We start from the raw sequence: 23,996 nt of genomic DNA, 5'->3' as shown, positions 1-23,996 counted from the left end.
TTCTTGTGATTGTTGTTTACTGGGTTTCTTGGTTTTGTGGTTTTAGAATCCTATCATATTAGGAAAATTTGGGTCATGTCTTAAAATATTTTTATCTTTTTATCTCCTATGTTTTTGAAACTCCAATGACATATATTAGGATGTTTGATATTTTCTCACAATTCATTACCATACTGTTCCTTTCTGCCATGTCTTCAATATCACTAATATTTTCTTCCAGAGTGTTTAATCCACCATTAAATCTGCTCAGTGTATTTTTTCACTTTATACGGGCTAATTTTTTCTAGCAGCTTAATTTGATTCCTTTTTATATCATCCGTATCTCTCTTTAACAAGCTCAAGTTTTCCTCTTCACTGTGAGCATATGGTATATATTTATAATCTGTTTTTATGTATATATTTATAATCTGTATTTAATTTATAATTTATATTCTGTTCTTTTCTGCTAATTCTCCAATGTCTGTTATTTCTTGTTCTGTTTCTGATGATTGATTTTTCTCCTCATTATGGTTTGTATTTCTATGCTTCTTTTCATGCCTGGTTATTTTTTATTTGATGCCAGCCTTTCTCAATTTTACATTTTGAATATTAAATTTCTTTAAATAATTGTGGGCTTTGTTCTATTATGCAGGTAGTTTACTTTGTAACATTTGTTTATTGTAAGACTTTTTTTTTTTAAGATTTTTTAGGTGAGTCCAGACAGCCTTTATACTAGTCATTGCCTAATAAGAACTCTAATAAGAACATCAGCACATCCTGGTGCTGTGTAAGGATTGTTCCACAGGCTTCTTTCTAATTGGAATTTGCCCAACCATGTTAGTTTCCACACCTACACACCTCATCAGTACTCATCTGAAGACTCTGGGGGGATCCTATGCAGATCCCTAGAGCTCTGTCTTTCCGTGCAGTTTTCTTTTGTCTAGTATTCTTTTCTGTGAATTTTCTGCATCATGGCCTCCAAATACCTGAATTCTATCCTGTTAACCACTTGGGATGAATTTATTTTCCTCTCCCTGCTCTGCATCCTGGAAAATCTCTTCAAGCGTTGACTTGGGGTAATCATACAGCTAACACTATTTGTTTCTCTTTCCTCATATCTCACTGTATTGTCTGCCTACATTCCAATGTTTGAAAATTATTGCTTTACATATTTTGTTCAGTTTTATAATTATTTTACATAACAGGTTAAATACAGCTCCTATTTCCATGTTCTGAAGCAAAAGTCTCAAACTTTATTATTCTTTTTATAATTGTCTTCTGACAAATGGATTTAAGGCTATATATGTCATCTAAAATGAAGCTTCATCCTGCAAGTCTGTTGTTCATGTCTAAATATTTTGTTATTTTGATTAGAATTTCCTATTTGATTCATAACTTATTAAAAGTATGCTTTTGGATTCTAACTTTATTGAATTTTATTGACCAACTTTAATTACTATTTCTAATTATAATGCTTTCTTTTTGGAGAATTTGGTGAGCATAATTTTGGTTTGTGTTATTCATTAAGTTTTCTTATGACCTAATATATGGTCAGTTTTACATGTGCTTTAAAATAATATTCATTATTTGTTGCATGCAGTTTTTTTATAAAAATCAATTGTACTAAGCTTATTACTTTTCGTTCAATTTTTCTATATCTTCACTAATTTTCTCTTTTCATCATTGCTCATATTCTGAATTAGCTGGTAAATGTTTACACTATGATAAGAAATACGTCACTCTCTCCTTGAAATTCTTTGCTTTTTTGCTTTGTATATTTTAAGTCTATTTTTAGAGATATGAAATTCATGATCATTGTGTACTCTATTCTATTTGTAATTAAGCATAATTAATTTATGTGCATATATGACTTCCTGACATTAATAAATTTATATATTTTTCAAAATACAGCAGTTTACAAATAAAGTAGGGTTAAAAATAAATAGCAATCAATCATGTACCATTTTTATTTAATTTTATTGTGTGATAAGAAAGAATGAATTTGTAAATAGGATTACAATAAAAATGCACATGAGAATAGAATGAAATTTTAACTACTAAAGTGCTTTCATAAGGATAAAAATACTCTACCAATACAGTCACGTGCTGCATAACGACATTTTTATCAAGACCGGTCGGCATATACAACAGTGATCTCATAAGATTATAATACTGCATTTTTACTAGACATTTCCTATGTTTAGAGATGCTCAGCTATATAAATAACTTACTGTCGTGTTACCATTTCCTACAGTGTTCAGAACATTAACATATTGTACAGGTTTGTAAACTAGGAGCAACAGGCTAAAATATGTAACTTAATGTGTAGTAAGCTTTGTCATCCATGTTTGTGTAAGTACACTGTATGATGTTCACACAAGGAGATAATCTCCTAACAATGTATTTCTCAGAACATACCCCCATCATTAAGTGACACATAACTGTACTAGATATCACTGGTTCTGAATTGTTATTCTTGATTAGTCCACAAAAGTACAAAGTCCACCCTTAGTTGGTAATTACAAAAATTGGAAAAAGGGAAGTAATTGATCTGCTAAAATTATTTTAAAAATCCACTCCAAAAACTAAAAAATCGTAGAGGAACTACATAAATTCATGGATTAAGCCATTAAGGATTAAATTAAATCATATAGACTAACAAGAGACTCTCATTTTGTTAATGTGTATCTCTCTAACTTTCATAAAGAACAATTTAACTAGGTGGCTTTGTCATTATTAATGACTAATAATTCTAACTATTAATAACCTGTATATACATTTTGGCTATTTTATTAGTTTATTCATCTATTTTGTTACTAAGTGTTACAATATATTATGTAACAATGTTATTAAACATTGCAAACATTTTATGAGTTTAAGTTTCTTATGTTAATATTGATAACTTTATAGCATATATCAATTTTAATTTTTATACAAAATGTCAACCTGACTGTATGATTTTTCTTTCATACATACTATATTTTCCCTGAGCCCCAAACATTTATTTTCTTCTAGACATTTTATGGTTGTCCCTCCTTTTCAGTTTTAACTATTTGACCATTTAGAATTAATCTTTTCCCCCAAATACATCTTACTTTCAGTATTCACTTCACATAAATTGTGTTACATTCTATATGTGCTCAGATCTATTTTTCTACTTTATTTGTGTATTATTTATCAGTCAGTTTTTATGCATACCAGTTTTAATGACTCTGGCATTCTAATACCATCTCAATGTTAACCCATACAAACTACCTCTCACTATTCTTTTCAGAATTTACAGAATCTTATAATAATTAATTTTCAAGATGACCTTTAAAACATTTTTAAATGTTCAAAAACATCCATTGATATTTTGTCTGGAATTATATAATTGTATAAATTGTATTATATAGAGAGTTAATATTCTTAGTATTGAATCTTGGTATTTGCCTCACTATATTCTTATTTTTGATAAGTTTTTTTGCACTTATCTTACATCTCTCATTAGGTCTATTTGTACATATTTTATATTTATTATTGCTTATTATTAAGGTGGATATATAACTTGCTATTCAAACCATCAGAATTTAATAGTGAAAGGAAACACTTAATAATTACAATAATTAGTCTTAAATAACAGGAATAAATTGAATCTTACAGCTATTATTAACATGCTTGTTTTTCTACCTTATGTTATAACAGGTTAATGCAACTGAATAAGAAGGAAATGCTGTATATGTATATATTTTTTTACATAAGCAAACCTCTCTATTTCTATTGTGTGATAATTTATAGTGAATGCTCTTAGTTTTTCAAATTATCAAATACGTTACTTATATATAATGATCATTTTGACATCACCTCTTAAAAAATTACACCATTAATTTATTTTTCTTTATGTATTGCATCATATAGAACTTCCAAAAAATTATTAAATACTGGTAGTGGAAAAGGGTTCTTTTTTGTTGTTCCCTGAGTTTATTGGAACCATCATTAAGTGGCACATACCTGTACTAGATATCACTGGTTCTAAATTGTTATTCTTGATTAGTCCACAAAAGTACAAGGTCCACTTTTTGTACCTTTTTGTACTTTTTTTTTGCACCTAGTTAAATTGTTCATTATGAAAATCAGAGATACACATTAACAAAATGAGAATCTCTAGTTAGCCTATACACTTTAATTTAACCCTTAATGGCTTAATCCATGAATTTATGCAGTTCCTCTACGATTTTTTAGTTTTTGAAATGGATTTTTTGAACTAGCGCAATATCATTTCGACAATAATGGTAGTTGTTTAATATTAAGGAAGTATCCTTCCAATATTTTTGTAAATAATTCTTTAATCAAAATAATAGATATGAAGACTATGCAAAATTATACATATGTAGCTCAATGGAGTTTCACATTCATGTAATCAGCACCGAGCAAGACAGGGAGAATATCCAACCCTCTAAAAGTATCGTGTTACCCTCATAGAGTTACTATATTCACCTACAAAAGAAACAAATACTGTTGTCCTAAGGATCCATGAGGGATTGGTTCCAAAACACCCCCACAACCCCTACTCCCACAGTTACCAAAATCCACTGATGCTCAAGTCACTTATGTAAAATGGTGTCATATTTTTATATAAGTGACACACATCTCCCCATATACTTTTAATCATCTCTGGATTACTTATAACCCTAATAAAATGTAAGCACTACGTAAACAGGTATTACATTGCATTGTTTAGGGAATAATGACAAGAAAGAGTCTGTACATGTTCAGTACAGATGAAACTATCTTCCTATTAATAAATTGATTTTGATCATGGTTTTGTGAACATGTGAGAATGAGAACAAAGTACAAATATTTTTGTGTATACAAAATAAGTGTGTTAATCCCAATAGAAAGAATTCTCCAGGGGGCCCGAGGGCACATTAAACAAACAGACAAAATCATTGGACTAGTGGACCTTAGTCAGCCTCTGTCGTAAGCTATAATGAATGCTGGCACAGTCGACACATTAACATCATAGCCATGCAACTTATGGATGAAGGCCATAAATAGGCCCAAGAGCTGTACTCTCACTATTATCAAAGGTGATCTAGCTACTACCATGGCTCAGGGTTCAACTTGCCTGCAACATAAGTCAATATTGAATTACTAATATGAGCAATCTTTATATAAAAACCAACCAGTTACTCAGTGGCAAGTTGACTTAATAGGACCCCTTCTATCTTGGAAGACAAGTGATTTTGTTTAGTAAGAATAGATTCTGTTGTGAGGTTGCCTTTTATGACAGCTGAGTGTCAGTCAGCACCACTCTTGAAGGGTTGCCTTTGGATCCAACTTAATACTGTGTCAGCCAAGAGAGTCACTACACACAGAAAGGTACCAGAGTTGGGCACACACTCATGGAATCCTCTGAGAATTTCATATACCATGAGATTCATAGAGCAATGGGGCAACCCTTCACACATAGCTGAAGCACCTGTGTCAAGCCATTACTTAGACATTACTTGGTGAGGATAAGATGACACACTACAGGATACAGTGTAAACTTTAAATTAATGACTTTTATATTGGGCTTTGTCCCTAACAGATGGAATACATGAGACTGGAAACTAATAGATGGAAGCTAGATTGACCCTGCTTTTCATGACTTCTAAGTACCTACTTAAAGAATTTGTGATACTTTGCTGAGAATGATGGTTTCCAGCTTCATCCATGTCCCTACAAAGGACATGGGGGGAAGGGAGAGGGATAGCATTAGGAGATATACCTAATGTTAAATGACGAGTTAATGGGTGCAGCACACCAACATGACACATGTATACATATGTAACCAACCTGCACGTTGTGCACATGTACCCTAGAACTTAAAGTATAATAATAATGAAAAAAAAAGAATTTGTGCTCACCATTTCCACAGCTCTGGGCTCTACAGGTTTGTCCTGATCCCCAAGGAAGGATACTTCCACCTGGGAGAAATAGCAAGAGTCATTTAAACTATAAACTACAGCTACTTCCTGGACACTTTGTATTCAGCAGACCATTCAGAGAGTCATCAATAAAGGCATTGCCCTTTTAACAAATCTGATGAGTAATCTAAGTTTCAGAACTCTATTGAAACTGCATCATAGTTTAAGTTTTCTGTCTACCCAATACTACTTCCTTCCCTTCCCATCAATAGAGAAGACGTATGTGTGCTAATTTCTACCACAGTGTCTGCTTTTCAGGAAATTCAACCTGCAAATCACATAAATTTTAAAATCAGGCTGTCAGTTTTCCTCACTAATTTACATTGTTGTTTCTATTAGTATTGCATTGAATCTACAATTTGGGGAGAATTGACATAAGAGATTGACTCTTTAAAGTCTTGAATGTGGTATATCCACTTATTTTATAGGACTTCATCCTTTCTCCTAATACTGTTTTGTAACTTCTTCTGTTGAAATCCTGATTTATTTCTATATACTCGATGATTTTTTTAAAAAATTGTCAAGGGTACTTGAGAAAATTAATTTCTGCTTGTTTGTAGAAATAAAAATGTTTCTATATTGGTTGTGAAATACTGATGTTGCTTTCACTAATTAAGTCTAATAGTTTATAGATAGTATTGGAATTTCTATGTGCATTTCTTCCATTCTAATCTTTTCGAATTTATATAGGATACACTAATATATTTATTTATATTTATTTTAAATTAGTATGTTTTGCTAATTTATGTTTTTCCAGGTATTTGCCAACTTCATCTACAGTGTCAATTGTATCAGCTAAAGTTGTTCTTAAGCTACGCTTATTTTTTATGTCCATAACATCTATGGTGATGTCCTCTGTTTCATTTCAGAAACTGAAATTTGTGTTATCTCTTTTTATTTTTATTTATTCTTATTAGAGTTTGCCAATTTTATTATTTTTAAAGAAACTAATTTTAATTTTTATTCTATGTACTTTACATTATCATAAAATCATCTAATAGTTATTTGATTTTATGCTTATCATTTACTTTTTCCTATAATTTTGGCAATTTCTTTATAGACTTTTTCTATCTACATGAAATAAATTATTTTTAATTTCTTTAGAGTTTGTTTTCTAATAGATGTTTAAAACTCTAAACTTCCCTCTAAGTAAAACTTTAGCTGTATCTCAAAATTTTTTATATCTTCTTTCTGTTATCATTTAAGATCAACATATTTTCAAATTTCCAATATGGTTTATTCTTTGAGATGTACGTATTTAAAAAGTACACATTTTGGCATTTTCTTATCATCATTTTATTATTTATTTCTAGTTTAATTGGATTAAGGTCAAAGAATCTATCAGGAAATGAGTTTCTATTTTGAAATGTTAAAAATAATCTTTTATGGACTAACAATTCTAATAAAGTTTTTTTAAATGTTCCATATTGAGAGAAATACACACACACACATATATATATTCCTTTACATATGTAATTTGTAATTGTATCATTAAATTATGTTTTCCAGACCTATATGCTTGCTGATTTTGTATTTGGTTTTCTATCAGTTATGGAAATAGTAATGTTGCATTCTTAATTGAATATTTATTTTTTATTTCTGTCACTTTTATTAATGTATTTTGAAATTATGTAATTAATGCACACAATTTATAATTTTTATTTTTCTGCTAATCAACCTCATTATTTTGAAGTCACTTCTTATTACTAGTCATACTTAGTGACTTATTGTCTAATATTAATATGACTACACTTACCTTCTTCCCATTACTATTTGTATTGTACAGATTCTTCATCATTTTTTAACCTGTGAAACATAATGTTTTTATTTCTATGTTTATTTGTTTAAGTTGGTTACCACGTATTTGGATTTCGCATTGTTATCCACACATACTTCTTCTGTTTTAAAATTGATTATTTAATCCACTTATACTTTATATAATTACTGATTTATCTGTATCTATCATCTTATCATTTATTTTCTATTTAACTTACCACACATTTTTATTCCGTTTTCTCTAATTTGTCCTTTCTTTTGTATTTCTATTATATGCTATTTCCATTCTAATTTATATTTAACACATTAATTATACATTTTAAGCATTCCTTTAGTAATCACCTTGAAGCAGCACTGTCAAATAGAAATATAAGGTAAGTCACATTGGCCAGGTGTGGTGACTCACACATATAATCCCAGCACTTTGAGAGGCTGAGGCAGGAGGATCGTTTGAGCCCAGGTGTTTGAGATCATCCTGGGCAATATGGCTAACCCCATCTCTAGTGTGTGCCTGTAGTCCCAGCTACTTGGAAGGCTCACCTGGGAGTATCTCCTAAGCCCGGGAGGTTGAGGCTGCAGTGAGCCGTGATAGCACCACTGCACTCCAGCCTGAGTGACAGAAGTAGATCCTATCTCAAAAAAAGAAAACAAAAAGAAATATGAAGCAAGTCGCCTATGTAATTTAAAAGTTTCTAGTAGTCACATTAAAAAATTAAAGAGAAAAAATAAATAAGTTTTAACAATAGATTTTAACACAATAATCCTAAAATACCATTGCAGTGACTTATAATCAGTACAAAATCATTAATAAGATATTTAACATTCTTTTATACTTAAAGCACATCCCAATTTGGTCTAGTCATATTTCAACAATTGTACATGGTTAGTGACTAGTATATTGGTCAGTGTAAGTACTCACCAGTCATCCACAACTAGTGGCTAGTATATTGGACAGCTTAGTGATTTCAAAATGCATCCTTGATTTATCATCCTCTAACATAGCACATTTACTACTTTCCAGAAAATAACAAAACCTTAAAAATACAACTTGCCTGCATTTTCTGTTAGTTTCCATGCCTTTTATTGCAGTATATATTTAAGTACCTTAAAAATATCATGATAACTATTTCATCCCATCAATATTTAGTCATATTTGCCTGCCTGTTTGTCATTTAATTTTTGCTCATTTCTTCCTGTCTTATAGTGGTTTGTTTGGTTCTTTTGTATTTATTTTATGGTGGGTATATGGTTGGAAAATTATCTCACGTATTTCCCCCTCTTCCTTGGAAATTTCTTTATTTGCCCTTCTGTCTTGAAGAATAATTTTGCTAGGTCTAAAATTCTAAGTTGTCAACCATTTAATTTTAGACTTTTTGAGTTGTCATTCCACGGCCTTTAGCTTCTATTATAACTATTTAGATGTCAGTAATCCATTTGATTGCTTTTCCTTTGAAGTTAATGCTTCCTTTTTAATCTAGCTGTTAAGATTTTCTTTTGTCATCAGTTTTCAAAAGTTTCATTATTAGGCTTCTATGTATTCTTCCTTGTATATTTCCTGCCTGCCACTCTTAGAATATTTCAAATCTATTATTTATTGTTTTTTGTCAATTTTGGAGATTCTTAGCTGTTTACATTTCAAATATTTTTTCTGTTCTATATTCTCTTTCTCCTCAGTCTGGGCCTCCAATTATATTTATTTTAGTAACTTTTATTAAGTTCTGTATTTTTTCATATTACCTATTATTGTATATATATGTGCTTCAATATAAATATATTCTACTGACTTAGCTTTCTATCTATAATCATCTATTCTGCCATGTCTAATATGCTAATAAATGCATTTAATAGATACCATTTGTATATGCATACATCTAGCACCTTTATCTTTTAGTTACAGGACTGCCCTCAAGCTTCTTTAGAGATCTCTTCTGCATAGCTGGTATTTTCATCCCCCTGAGGTAAACCCTTAAACAAGAATTGAAAAGTAGAGGGATATAAGATATAAACACTTCCGTTCTCTTACTTCTGATAGGAGCAGAATTCACATGTCATCTACACTTTCTATAGAATTTCCCTGAGTGATTTTACTTGATACCTCACTCTTGGAAAAGAAAGGTTTCCTTTCCCTCCTGGTCCCACTTTCTCACTCTCATGTCAATATTTTTTCCTGGAAATATCTTCTAATAAGTCAGTTGCACACAAATCAGCTGCAATCATTTCAATATTTGTTTCTTGGGAACGTGACCAAAAATGCGTGAATATTGACTTCTACATTTTAATTATTGATTTTATTCAGTACCAGATTTTCCCTTAGCATCTGTATTTATAATATAATTCTCTGATAAAAGTCTGTCTTGTCATCTATTTTCATGAATGTATTAATCATGATTATTTTAACATTTATTTCTGAAAAATCCCGTATCTAGTACACATGTGGATCTCTTTCTATTACCATTTTTTCTCTTTACACTACTTTTTATAATCATAGATAATATTTTCTTAATTTATGAACAATGCACATAAAAATTATCACTTGTCAATAGCTCCATTCTTTTCAAGATTTTATTCCTTCAAGTCCTAGTTGCCTGAGAAACATAGCCTTCCAATGTCTCCATATTAACTTTTTTCCAGCAATTCCAATTGCTATTGGCAGGTGCATAGATATGCCACAAATTACTTCAAAGCCAGACTAGGACATCTTATCCTATTACTCTTAATTTACTAAAAGTATTTTGCCAAAAATATAATTTGAATTTTATGAAGCAACTTTCCAGTGTTTGGAAAGTTTCATTCTTTCTACTATTACAAACATACTTGAACAAGTGTTTCCTCTTATATCAATATTGTATATAAAGCCATATCTAATGAATTCCTTTGTTAAATAAGAAAACGTAAGAAAAACATACCCATTTCTTTTGTCACACATTATTTTTGTATAATCAGTAATTTATACCCAGTTTATTCTCATTTAATATTTTGATTTAAATTATTTCTTTGAACTATAAGTTTTATTTTCATGTATTACTCTGTAATCACATTTGTCAACCATGAATCAGCTTTATTTTCTATTAATAATGGTAAACTGACAACATGTACTTATCTCTACTCACAAGATGGACCCTGCCAAAATGATACTAAATAACCTAAACCAGTATTAACATAAAAGACAATGAAAACTGGAGTAAATGTGAGATATAAATATATTTGAGATGTCAAAAACCCAAAGGAGGAGTACTAATTGACATGTTACTAAGTGCCTACGATGGGGAAATAATTGTAATATTTGACTGCATTAGTACTGTAGAATCTCCAGACTCACATAGGTACACGGAATGTGGGACATAAAACAGAAGAATTAGTTAAAAATATTTACACACTGCTGTTAAACAGTAAACCTATTTCCTATACCTGCATATTGTTTAGTAGCAATCCTCTCACAAAGACTTATCATTGTAAAATTTCAGAATAAAAGGATAAGGAACATCCTAAAAGTTCCACAGGAAAAAACAGAAAGCAATAGGAGCCAGAAAGTAAACAATATTAATACCAAAATAAAACAGAGCAATATTTTCAAGATTCTAAGAAAAAAGTGATTTTCAATGTACAATTCTCCATTCAATCAAATTATAAATAAGAAGAGAAGATAGAATGATCTCAATGTTAGACTGCAAGAATCCAAAAATATAGCTCTCAAAGACTCTTTGGAAGTTCCTAGGATGTGCATTTAGCAAAACAAGAGAGCAAAGCATACAGAAGAACATGGTGCTCGAAACAAAATAACACAAAAACTCTCAGGACTACATTGTGAAGTAAGACAAGTAAAAATCCAGCACAAACTCTAGGAGGAGATCAAAAAGCTGAAGAAGGAACGCCTGCCTCTGTGATTAAAATAATAGTGATAATGACAATAATCCTAATAATAAAGGAAAAGGAAAGAAATATGTATATATATTAGGAAAATTAATTGTGAGTCTTCTGACAGATCAAGTCTTAGTTAAAATATACTATATAGAAAACTAAGAGTTAAATAATGAAATAATTCTAATTCCAGGAAAACAGTATTTGTATGATAAAGAAAAAATAATCATTGTACACTACTTGGCTCAAGAATTATATTTTCATAATTATAATGTATAAATTAGTTAACCAAATGAAGAATAAACTTTGTATGCTAAATAACAAAATTTGTATGTTTAATTTAAAAATGTGGTATCACTCTAGTAGAAAGACAGGAGAAAAGAAAACACAGTTGATAATTCAGCTCTAATAAAATAAAGCCAATACATAGTGTCTCAATTTCATAATTTAAGAAATGGAAGTATAAGCATGTTATAAAGAAATGTGGATTAAAACACCAAAAGAAACAGTCTCAAGAATGGAAAGCAGCTATCTCCAGGAAAGGGACTAAGAGGTTAGGAAACACTGCTGCTTTTTATTATGAGTGTTTGCAGTGATTTTTTTTCATGTTATACCTATAATAAGTTAATAAAAATAAAATTAGTTGGAAATAATATGAATTTTATATTTAACTGATGTCAATAATTATGGCGATTTTACTTTTTGAGGTTTCAAATCATCTTACTGCTCAATTACTGAATGCCTCAAGAAAATTTTCAATAAGGCACATCATTTTTCTACCATCTGTGTGCTTTCATAACTGAACAATCATCTCTGTGTCCTTCAGAAGTGGACAAATTAGCTAGATAAACCTACATAGATTTTATTTTAAGGTTAATGTTTGAGAGAAGTTTGAAGTCCAGTTGGCTTTTGTAATCCATATGGAATGTTTTTGTTTTGGCTTGTTACCATGTTTTAGCCTGAATGTTCCTGCATCTTTTAAATCCATAACATTCAGAAATGTGTCCTGCCTGGATCTAGGTACTCATTTCATTTCATTAATTTTTCTTAATACACAGTGAGCTGTGGTGGGAGGCAAGCTCAGGGCTAGCACTTGAATGTTACTCTTTCCTAATTTCTAAGCTCAGGTATATTTCTACATTATTTTAGCTTTTCATAGTGATCACAAGTGAGGTGGCAAAAGTGCATAGATGTTTCTGAGTTTGTCAGGATCTTATCCATAAATATGGAAGTCTTCAATTTTCCTAAGTTAGTGCCAGTCAGACTTTGCTATCTATTAATCATCTAAAGGTTAAAGGTATTTATAGAAAAAATGGAGCTCCTAATTGCCAAGCTAAGACCCCCTTTGCTATGTTTTCGATTCCTCCCCTTCTCTTCTCCAGTTACCAGTTACCTCCTTTATGTTTCACTCTCTCTCCTCCATCATTTGCTCTGCCTTTCTCAGTGAAAACATGCACAGATAATCCGTATTTCAGCATTCCAGCATGAGGTGTGTGTGCTGCTTAAGGAAAATCTATAGTGACCCTTTCTGTAAAGAGAACAATAGATTTGAAAGAAAATAAGTACTTCCTAATTTATCTTTTTGGTAAAATTGTAAAAATACATTTAATTAAACAAAGATATAAATTCATAAAATTATGTATATAGTTATTGGTCATAATTTAAGACGTCATGGAGAACAAGTAGAACATTTGATAATAATCAGAAAACTATTATCATTTAAAATTAAAAAAGAATTACCCAAGAAATGACAATTTTATAAGCTTAATTTTGATATCAGAAAAATGCTAAAATGATGCAGTAAAAATCTTATTAATTCTTAACACAGGGGACTAAAGAAGAGGGGGAACAGAATTGCAATTAACTTTCGTGAGATTATCTAAATTTTTAAATGCAATAACAGAGCATCTAGATATCAAGGGACTAGCAGTCCTTTTGCTATCCTAAATAAAGCAATGTTGGATTAATAAGGTTTTCTGTTAACACAAAAGCTAAATTGTAAATTCATGGAAGATAATGGCATGCTGTATAAAACCACTATTCAAAGAAAAAAAATTATTCTAACAACTACAAGAAGTATGACTTTGTAACAGGCCTAAACCATTGTACAGTTCTGTACCAATTACCTAGCTAAAAAACTAAAAAAAAAAAAATTTAAAAAAAACTCCAACATCAACAGTTTTCTAGAAACTAGCAATGATGATTAAACTAAAAAATTTCACTGGATATCTTATAATGACATTTATTACAATTTTCTTGAGAAAAGCCGTCACAAGAAGAAAATAATTGTGCTCATTGAGTAAGAAACACATGCCCCTAATAAGAATTGGAGAAGTGGCATATGTGGGAGCTAAAAACTAAAACAATTGAATTCATGGAGAGAGTAAAATCACGGTTGCCACAGGCTGGAAGGAAAAGCTGAGGTGGCAGGACTGTGGGTGGTTAATGGGTTCAAAAATATAGTTAGATAGAATGAATAAGATCTAGTATTTGATAGCATGAAGGGATGACTACAGTTGACAATAATTTACTGTATATTTTAATATAACTAAAAGAGTGGAAGTGGAATGTTCCTGACACAAAGAAATTACAAATACTTAAAGTGATGGATACCCTAATTATCCTGGTATGATTATATATTGTATGCTGTATCAAAACATCACATATACCTCATCAATAAATATACCTGTTATGTACCCATAATAATTAAAAATAAAAATAAATAGTTGGATAAATGGCACACAACAAAATAGAAGAAAGAAAAATGAGTTTACCATAGGATGCTTGTTAGGGGTTAATATAATGTATCATATTCCCTTATTCTAAAAATCTTGTATAAGTGCCTCACTGTGATACAACAAAAAATGACTGAGGTAATTTTGACACCCTCATGAAAGTATAGGGTGTGATAATCCAAAATTATAAGTAATAGCCAAAAACTAGTATTAAAATGTATTTTATGTGGCTAAAATATCAGCAATAACAGATTGGAACCATAAGTCTAGACTAAATTAATAAAAATTGGAGAATTAGAATTGGGGGCAATATAAAAATAGTAACTCCTCAAAATGTATAAGGACATTCACAAACTGTTTTCGACATTAATAATTTGAGAGCTATAGATTAAAAATGTAAGAAACTTATAACATTGCCAGCAGAATTAAAAATAGAATCTCTCTCTTCCAACATTCTCTATAAGCTTAAAAAAAACTTATAGCCCATAGCATTCCTACCAGGACAGTAGCCACTAACCGTATGTGGCTACTGAACACTTAAATTGTGAATAGTCCAAATTGAAATGTGTTGAGCTACAAAATACACCCTGGATTACAAAGGCCTTGTACAAAAAACAGTGGAATGTATCTTACTGATAATTTCTAAACGAATTATATGCTGAAATGAAGATATTTGGAATATATTGAGTTAAGTAAAATATATTATTAAAATTAACTTCACCGGTTTCACTCTTACTATATGATCCAATGATCACACTTATAAGGATTTATCTAACTGAATTGCAAACCTGTGTCTATACAAGAACCTCTTCACAGACGTTGATAGAAACTTCTTCATAATTGCTAAAACCTGGAAGTAATCAAGATCATTTTTCAATGTGAGAAGAAAATGAGATTTGGGGGACAAGGGGTAAAAATGATATGGTTTAGATGTTTCTCCTCCACGTCTAGTGTTAAAATGTAATCCCCAATGGAGGTGGGGCCTGGTGGGAGGTGTTTGGGTCATGGAAGTGGACCCGTCATGAATGGTGTGGTGCCCTCCTCACAGTAATGAGTGAGTTCTTGCTCTGAGTTCACACAAGACCTGATTGTTTAAAAAAGTATGGCACCATCTCCCTGTTTCTCTCTTACTTTTGCACTTGCCATGTGATATACCGGTTTCCCCTTTGCCTTCTGCCGTAAGCGGAAGCTTCCTGAGGCTTTTACTAGGAGCAGATGTCATACCATGCTTCCTGTATAGCCTGCAGAACCATAAGCCAAAATGAATCTCTTTTCTTTATATACTACCCAGTCTCAGGTATTCCTTCATATCAATGCAAATGGACTAATACACTGTACAATTCCAATTTTATAACATTCTGGAAAAGACAAAACTATAAAGCCATGAAATAGGTCACTGATTACCAGATGTGAAGGGAATCTTTTTCTTTTAACAGAGGTAAAACTATTCTGCATGATAGTATAAGAGTTGCTACATGATATTACACTATGTCAAAACTCCACACAACTTTATAATACAAAGAGTGAGCCCTAAAAATAATTACTTTAGAGGTCAGGGAATCTCAGCATAAAATGCAGACTGACAAAGCCATCCAAATATATTAAAAATATATGAAACAATCTCATGAAAGGAGTTGGGGAAAAGTAGTGCTGACTAAATATAACTCCAGAAATGAATGGATTCTGTCAACTAAAGTTTTAAAAAAAACTGTCCATAAGCATTGTACTCTTATCCATAAAGCTGATTTCCTGGGATTAACAGATTTGTTATTAAACTCCCAACATTAGTGAAAATATAAAGATAAATAAGAGGAGAAAGCTGGAATTAACCGTGTGGTAATTCAGGAAGTTGGAGACAACGGTATGAAATAATATAGATGAAGATGATTATATATAGAAGGATTAATGAATATGTATATATAAATGTGCTAATATACTCACATATAGCTCCTTGTTCTCTAAGCTGAAAGGGCTGAGAAGCAATGACATGCAAATAACAACCTTATGCCCAGATTTTGATTTCTAATACCATTCTCCAATAAAAGGCAACAGAGCTCACTGGAGAAATGGCTGATTCTATAACTGGGGCGGGAAAGATATAAAATGAAGCTGGGGTATCTCATTGTGCCAAAAAGTAGGGGAATGCTCAAATAAGTAAGACCCACTCCTTTGATATATTTTAAAAGGCCAAAGGCAACTAAAAGGCCTTCCAATGGCCAAACATAAGGCAATGTGAGCAACAAAATAAATAAAATAGTATCTGATTATAATCCAAAGTATAAAACAAACATGCATGAGCCTACACCAATGTAAATAAATGATTGAGTAAATCATTTTTAAATGGGGGAGAAGAGACAACTCTCCCATGCAAAAGAATTTCAAATAATTTATGCAGATCCTAAGCTCCCAAGGAAATAGAGCCTATCCCTTTACTCCAATGGTAAGCTAAGCTAAATGTTTTTCTTCCAAAAATTACAGTGTGTAAAAGGGGAAAAAGTAGCTTTACAGTGGAGACATCTGTCAAAAACTGCCTAGGGAAGGTGATTAAGGTCAATATTAGCTGTGATAAGTCATGTTGACAGTGTGTACCTTGATATGATATCATAAAATTGGTGCTTTCCCTCTATGATGTTCCTCCAAAATATACATCAACGCAGTCAATCATTAGACAAACATCAGACAAATCTCAATACAGAGACATTCTTTACCTGTCTAGTAGCCTTCAAAATGGTCCAGGTCATCAAAAACAAAGACAATCTAAGAAACCATCACAACCAAGAGAAGTTTAAGGAGAAATGACAACTAAATGAAATACGGTATCCTGGATGGAATCTTGGAAAAGAAAAAAGACAATAGATAAAAATGAAGAAAATCTGAATAAAGTATGGATTTTCATTAGTGATAACTTCTCAATTTGTATTCATTAATGGCAACAAACATATTAATAATAGAAGAAAGTGGGTGCATGATATAAGAGCACGCTCCATTCCAGCTTTGCAATTTTTCTGTAAATCTAAAAGTGTTCTAAACTATAAAGTTTATTTTTAAAAAAAGTGAATGAGAACAATGGATCTATATTGTATGAAGTCATCTTCAGAAAAAATATTAATTATGAAAGCAAGGTGTAGAAGAGTGTGCATAGTGTTATACCTTTAATGAGAAAAATGGTGAGGAAAATAATATATGTACATGCATGTGTGTAGATGTACATATACACTTGTTCATAAAGAAATAATGAGATAAGAAACCAAGAACTAGTAAAAAAGGTAATGTATAGTGAAAAGACAGAATGGGAGAGAGTTTGGCAGCAATTATCAAAGGTATACTTCCCTTAATATATCTTGTTTTATATATTTAACTTTGCAACTACATAATTACATTACATAAAGAGAAAATTATTTTTTAAAAAGCAAAGCAATTCCTAAAATTAAAGCAAGCTGTAACATATTAGCCTAATTATATATCAAATTATTCACATAACCTTACAAAAAACATTTCATGGGATGAATTTTGAAAAACACAGTATTTCGGCTGAACTTCCCTACTGGGAATTATTCTTAAAAACAAAATAACCACAAAGATACCTATGATTTATTTATTTATCTCATTCAGAATAGTCATATTGGTGTTATTTTGTAACTCAGAAAGAGTTAGTTTTATAAGATTTAAAAATTATTTTGTTGATAGTACCCAACATGATAACACTTGAATAGTTGAAAGGCAGAAGTCCCTGTTACTTACTGGGCCAAAAGAGAGAACTCCCTATGCAGTGCCGCATAGGGAGTTAGCTCAGGATAGGCTAAGAGCAAGCTGAATCTGTAGTGGGCAGCGTATGTATGGCAAGAGAGATGAGGTTAGCTAGGTTTCATACACTTGCTGTGGGTTGGATAATTTGAATAATTTCTCAAGCACCAGGACATAGGGGCTGTCTCCAGTTGTCTGGTATCCAGCCCCAAGATGATTAGCATGGGTGCATAGTAGTCCCAAAGTGTGAGAGACCTGATAAGGAAAGCGGAGGAGATATGAAATTAATCAGCTGCTACATAGAATGAGCGAGAGAACAAACACTATGTTAGTATTACAATGATCCAAGATGTTCAGGATAGAAGAAAAGAGACACAAATATAACATTAGTTTAAATAAGGTTAATTAAAAAACCATAATCTTTAATTTAAATTGGAAAGATATGTAGAGAAATATGATTTATTTTCCCCTTGTAAAAAATTACGTATTTTTAGCACTGTCCACTGAAAATAACTAAAAGCAATGGCAACTCAGTAGCAATTAGTACCTTTAGTGCCCATATGGGCACTAAATATCAGAATATCAGAGATATTCTGATCTTTAAGTGCCATTCATACTTTAAAGGATCCAAGATTCCTAAGAAAAATAGCTGAACCTATATTTAGGCAGGGAATGTAAATGTGCAAGATTTGGACATATTGTACTTGAAAGCAAGAAGTTATCAAAACCTACAATCATGTCAAAGAAACAAAGAAGCCAATTTAAAGGACCCAAATAATCAAAGATAAGATCATTTGAGTTTGTAATTACACTAAAACAATTTATTGGGTCACCACTGAATATAATTATTTTGAAAATTAATAAGAAAAAATTCAAATATCTATTCTGTCTTTCCTGCATGGACAAAGTTCAATGTAAACAAATAGTTGATGAGGGACAGCTATCTGTAAATAACAATTTCATCTCATAAATGCAGAGGACATAATAAAATAAGAAATCACCATTTAGCAACCTTCAATGAAATACTACATCCAGACACTTACCATTAACAGCTGTTCAAACCATGAGTTGAAAGGTTGTTGGGTGAATTTAAATGAAGAAAGAGACTAACAAACTTGATTCCATTGATCAGTTGTAGCATCATTTAAAGTATAGCCATGAACTATCATGTGCCTTCTGATGTAATGCAAGAAGAATAGCATCAACCACAAAATTAACCTAAAGTTCACCAAACATTTAACTATCAGTTTACTGGAAATTTGATGATATAATTAAAAGTTACATGATACTCTCAGCAATCAGTCAAATCCAAAATGTGGGAAATTCTGCAAGACAGATTACTCTATTTTTAATAACATAAATAAGATAAAATTTTTAAAAGGTCAAATTGTTATTGATTAAAGGAAATAAAATAGCAAAATAGCCCCTGCTTATCTCTCCCCCACAGCAATAATAAGTTGGCAGCCATTCATGGACAAAAAATGCTTTTGTGGGAGCTTTGGTATTCAAGTAAGGGCTTGCACAACCCCAGTGGAGCATGACTGAGGAGATTCATTTTGAGAGGACAAGACCATATCTAGCAGAAGGCTCAATATTCTTTCAGCTATAAGCTGAGAAATAGCCCCATTCCCTTGTGGATTTAGCCAAAGCCTCATTTGGCATTGGTCTTGCAATTAGCAGTACCTGCAAAAGACATGGAAGGAGACACATCCATCTGTGTTCCTGGAGGCAGAACTACTGGCTTTGGTCTACCTGAAGATCTTGAGATGGCCCTGTAATCTGAGTCCAGTGCTTTTTAGCTGCTGTCTGGATGTAGTTCTGCCCACTCAGGGACCTGCTCGGAAATATACCGTTCATGTCCCCAGAGACAGACTTGTCCAGTCATAGATCTTAAAGAGTCCCTGCAACCCAGCTTTTGATCATCCTAGCTGTGGTCCAAGAGGAATCCTACCCTCAGATAGACCCATCAGGAGACATGCCTGTCTGTGTCCCCAGAGTGAAACCTGCAGAACTTGGTCCAACCACAGATTTTAAAGAGGTCCTGTTACCTGGTTCTAGCTACTCTGTGCCATGGCCCCAATGTAGTCCTGTCTTCCTGGGAACCCACTAGAAGCCACATCCATCTGTGTCCCAGTAGGCAGACCCACCAACTGCAGTCAGGCTGTAGGTCTTCAACTGGCCCTGTAACCTGGATACAGGTGTTTTCAGCTGTGGTTCAGGAACATTTCTGCCTATACAGGAACCCAGAAGGAAGCATGTACATTTGTGTCATCTGAGGCAGATCTGCAGAACTTGGTCTTTGGTGTGGACCCTGAAGCAGCTCAGTGACTTTATTCCAGCACTGCTCAGCCATGGTCCAGGGGTAGTCCTTCCTGCCCAAGAACCCCTCAACTCCATCCTCATTCAAATGTGATGCAAGAGATAACCCCATCAATGCAAAGAGCCAAGAGAAGAACTAGAAGAACTTTTTTACCTTCCAAAACCAGTCTGTAAAAACTGGAAGAGGTATTTGCACTTTCAAATGCACAGACACCAAATGCAAGGCTACACAGATCATGAAAAATGAGACAAACAAAACAACACTAAAGGACTAGTAAGTCTCCAGCAATTGACCCAGTAGAAACTGAGTTCTACATATTGCCTGACAGAGAATTAAAAATAATCTTTAATAATTCAAAATAAGCTCAACAAAACACAAGAGAACACAGATATACAGCCAAATGAAATCAGGAAAGCAATACATGAACAAAATGGGAACTTTAACAAAGAAATAGAAATCAGGGAAGAGCAATATGGCAGATTAGAAGCCTACATCATTCATCCCTCTCGCCGGAACACCACATTTTAACAACTATATACACACAGCAAAGCACTGCCACAAGAACCAAAAATCAGGTGAGCAATCACAGTACGCGGTTCTAACTTCACATCACCAAAAGAGGCATTGAGAGGGACAGGAAAGAGAGTCTTGAATCACCAGTACCACCTCAACCCTACCCCTGGGAATGGTCATACAGCACAGAGAAGAAATCTTTGCACTTTGGGGAGAGAGAGAGGACAGAAACTTGGGGACTTTACATTGAACTCGCTACTGCCTTGTCCCATTGGAAAATAAATCTGTGCTGGGCTCAGCTAGTGCTGGTTCACGGAGGCGGCATTTGGACCAGCCCAAGGCAGAGGGGAAATTGCCTATTCCAGCAGTCAAAACTTGAGTTTCTGGGCAAGCTTTGCCACTGTGGCTGAAGTGCTTTGGGGTCCTAGGTAATCTTGAAGGCAATCTAGGACATAAGGACTGAAATTGCTAGGTGACTCCTAGTGCTGGGATGGGCTAAGAGCCAGTAGACCAGAGTGACACATAACATAGGAAGACATCAGCTGTTGCAGCTAAGGGAGTGCTTGCACTACCCATGCCCCAACCCCAGGCAGTGCTGCTTGCAGCAACAAAAGTGACTCCTTTCATCTGCTTAAAGGGAGGAGAGCAAAGAGTAAAGAAGATATTGTCTTGCATCTTGAATACCAGCTCAGGCACAGCAGTATAGGGCACTAGGAAGAGTCATGAGGTTCCCATTCCAGGTCCTTGTTCCTGGACATTTCTAGGCTCACCCTGTGCCAAAAGGGAACCTATTGTCTTGAAGGGCAAGAACCATTCCTGGCAAAATTAATCACCTGCTGACTAAAGAACCCTTGGGCCTTGAATAACCAGCAGTGGTACCCAAGGTGTACACTGTGGGCCTTGGGCTCTGAGATGAGCTGGCTTCAGGAGTGACCCAACACATTCCCAGCTCTTGTGGCTATGGTGAAGGACTCCTGTTGGAGAAAAGCAAAGGGAAGAGTAAAGTGGACTTTCTCTTGCACCTTAGGTACCAGCTTAACCATGGTGGGATAGAGAAACAAGTAAGCTCTTGGAGTCCTGAAGTCCAGGCATATACTTTTGAACAACATTTCTGGACCTGCCCTGGGCCAGATGGCAGCCCACTAGCCTGAAGGGTGAATCCTAGGCCGGGCAGCATTCACCAAAAGCTGACAGAAGAGCCCTTGGGCTTTGAGTAAATATTGGCAGTGGCTTCACAGAACCCCTCATTAACCAATGGTGATGATGGCAATGGGCAGAGGCTCCTCTGCCTGTTATAAAAGAAGAGGAGAACTGGAAGGACTATATGTTGCTTGAGTGCCAGCTTAGCTGCAGTAGAATAGAACATCAGGTAAATTGCTAAGGTTTTTGACTCCAATCCCTGGCTCCCAGACAGCATCTTTGCATATGCCTGGGACCTGGGGGAAACCACTGCCCTGAAAAGGAGGGCCCTATGCAATGAGTAGAAAGTTTATTCAAAGGGATAATATCAGATAACTTCCCAAACCTAAAGAAATATATTAATATTCAAGTACAAGAATGTAATACAACACCAAGCAGATTTAACCCAAACAAGACTTCCTCAAGGCATTTAATAATCAAACTTCGAAAGGTCAACAATTTGAAAAGGATCCTGAAAGCAGAAAAAGAAAAGAAACATGTTACATACAATGGAGCTCCAATGTCTGATAGCAGACTTTTCAGTGGAGACCTTACAGGCCAGGAAAGAGTGGAATGACATATTTAAAGTGCTGAAGGGGAAGAAAATTACCCTAGTATAATATATCCCACAAAAATATCCATCAAATATGAAGGAAAAATAAAGACTTTCCAATACAAACAAAAGCTGAGGGATTTCATCAACACGAGACCTGTCTCTGAAAGCAATGCTAAAGGGAGTACTTCAATCTGAAAGAAAGAAATGGTAATATGAAAGAAGAAATCATCTGAAGGCACAAAAAAGGCACCAGTTATAATAACCACATAGAAAAACACAGAATAATATAACGTTGTAATGGTGGAGTGTAAACTACTCTTGTGTTAAGTAGAAAGAATAAATGATGAACCAATCAAAATAAATACAACAGCTTTTCAAGACATTGTACAATAAGACATAAAGAGAAATAACAAAATGTTAAAATGTAGGAGGATAAAATTAAATTGTAGAGTTTTTATTAGTTTTCTTTTTGCTTTTTCATTTGTTTATACAAACAGTGTTAAGTTGTAAAGACAAAGAAAATTGGGGCCGGGCGCAGTGGCTCACGCCTGTAATCCCAGCACTTTGGGAGGCCAAGGCAGGTGGATCATGAAGTCAGGAGATGGAGCCATCCTGGCTAACATGGTGAAACCCCGTCTCTACTAAAAATACAAAAAATTAGCCGGGTGTGATGGCGGTGCCTGTAGTCCCAGCTACTTGGGAGGCTGAAGCAGGATAATGGCGTGAACCCAGGAGGTGGAGCTTGCAGTGAGCCGAGATCACACCACTGCCCTCCAGCCTGGGCAACAGAGCAAGACTCCGTCTTAAAAAAAAAAAAAAAGAAAAAGAAAATTGGTAAATCTTTAGCCAGACTAGGAAAAAACATAGAAGACCCAAATAAATAAAATCAGAGATGAAAAAGGAAACATTACAACTGATAATGCAAATTCAAAAAATCATCATGGCTACTATGAATGATGATATGCCAATAAATTGGAAAATCTAGAAAACATAGATACATTCCTAGACACATAGAATCTACCAAGATGAAACCATGAAGAAGTCCAAAATCCAAACAGACCAAAAACAATTAACAAGATTGAAATCATAATAAAATGTCTTCCAGTTAAAAGAAAGCCAGGGACCCAATGCCTTCACTGCTAAATTTTACCAAACATGGAAAGAAGAACTAATACTAATTCTATTCAAAGTATTCCAAAAAATAAATGAGGAGCAATCAGACAAGAGAAATAAATAGAGGACATCCAATTTGGAAAGGAAGAAATCAAATAATTCTTGTTGCAGTTGATATGATTTTATATTTAGAAAAACCTGAAGACTTTACCAAAGAACTGTTAGAACTGATAAACAAATTTGGTAAAGTTGCAGGATACAAAAGCAGCATA

Source organism: Hylobates moloch, unplaced genomic scaffold, assembly GCF_009828535.3.
Source record: "Hylobates moloch isolate HMO894 unplaced genomic scaffold, HMol_V3 SCAFFOLD_4, whole genome shotgun sequence".
Lineage (NCBI taxonomy): Eukaryota > Metazoa > Chordata > Mammalia > Primates > Hylobatidae > Hylobates > Hylobates moloch.
Note: the sequence above shows the minus strand (reverse complement) of the source record.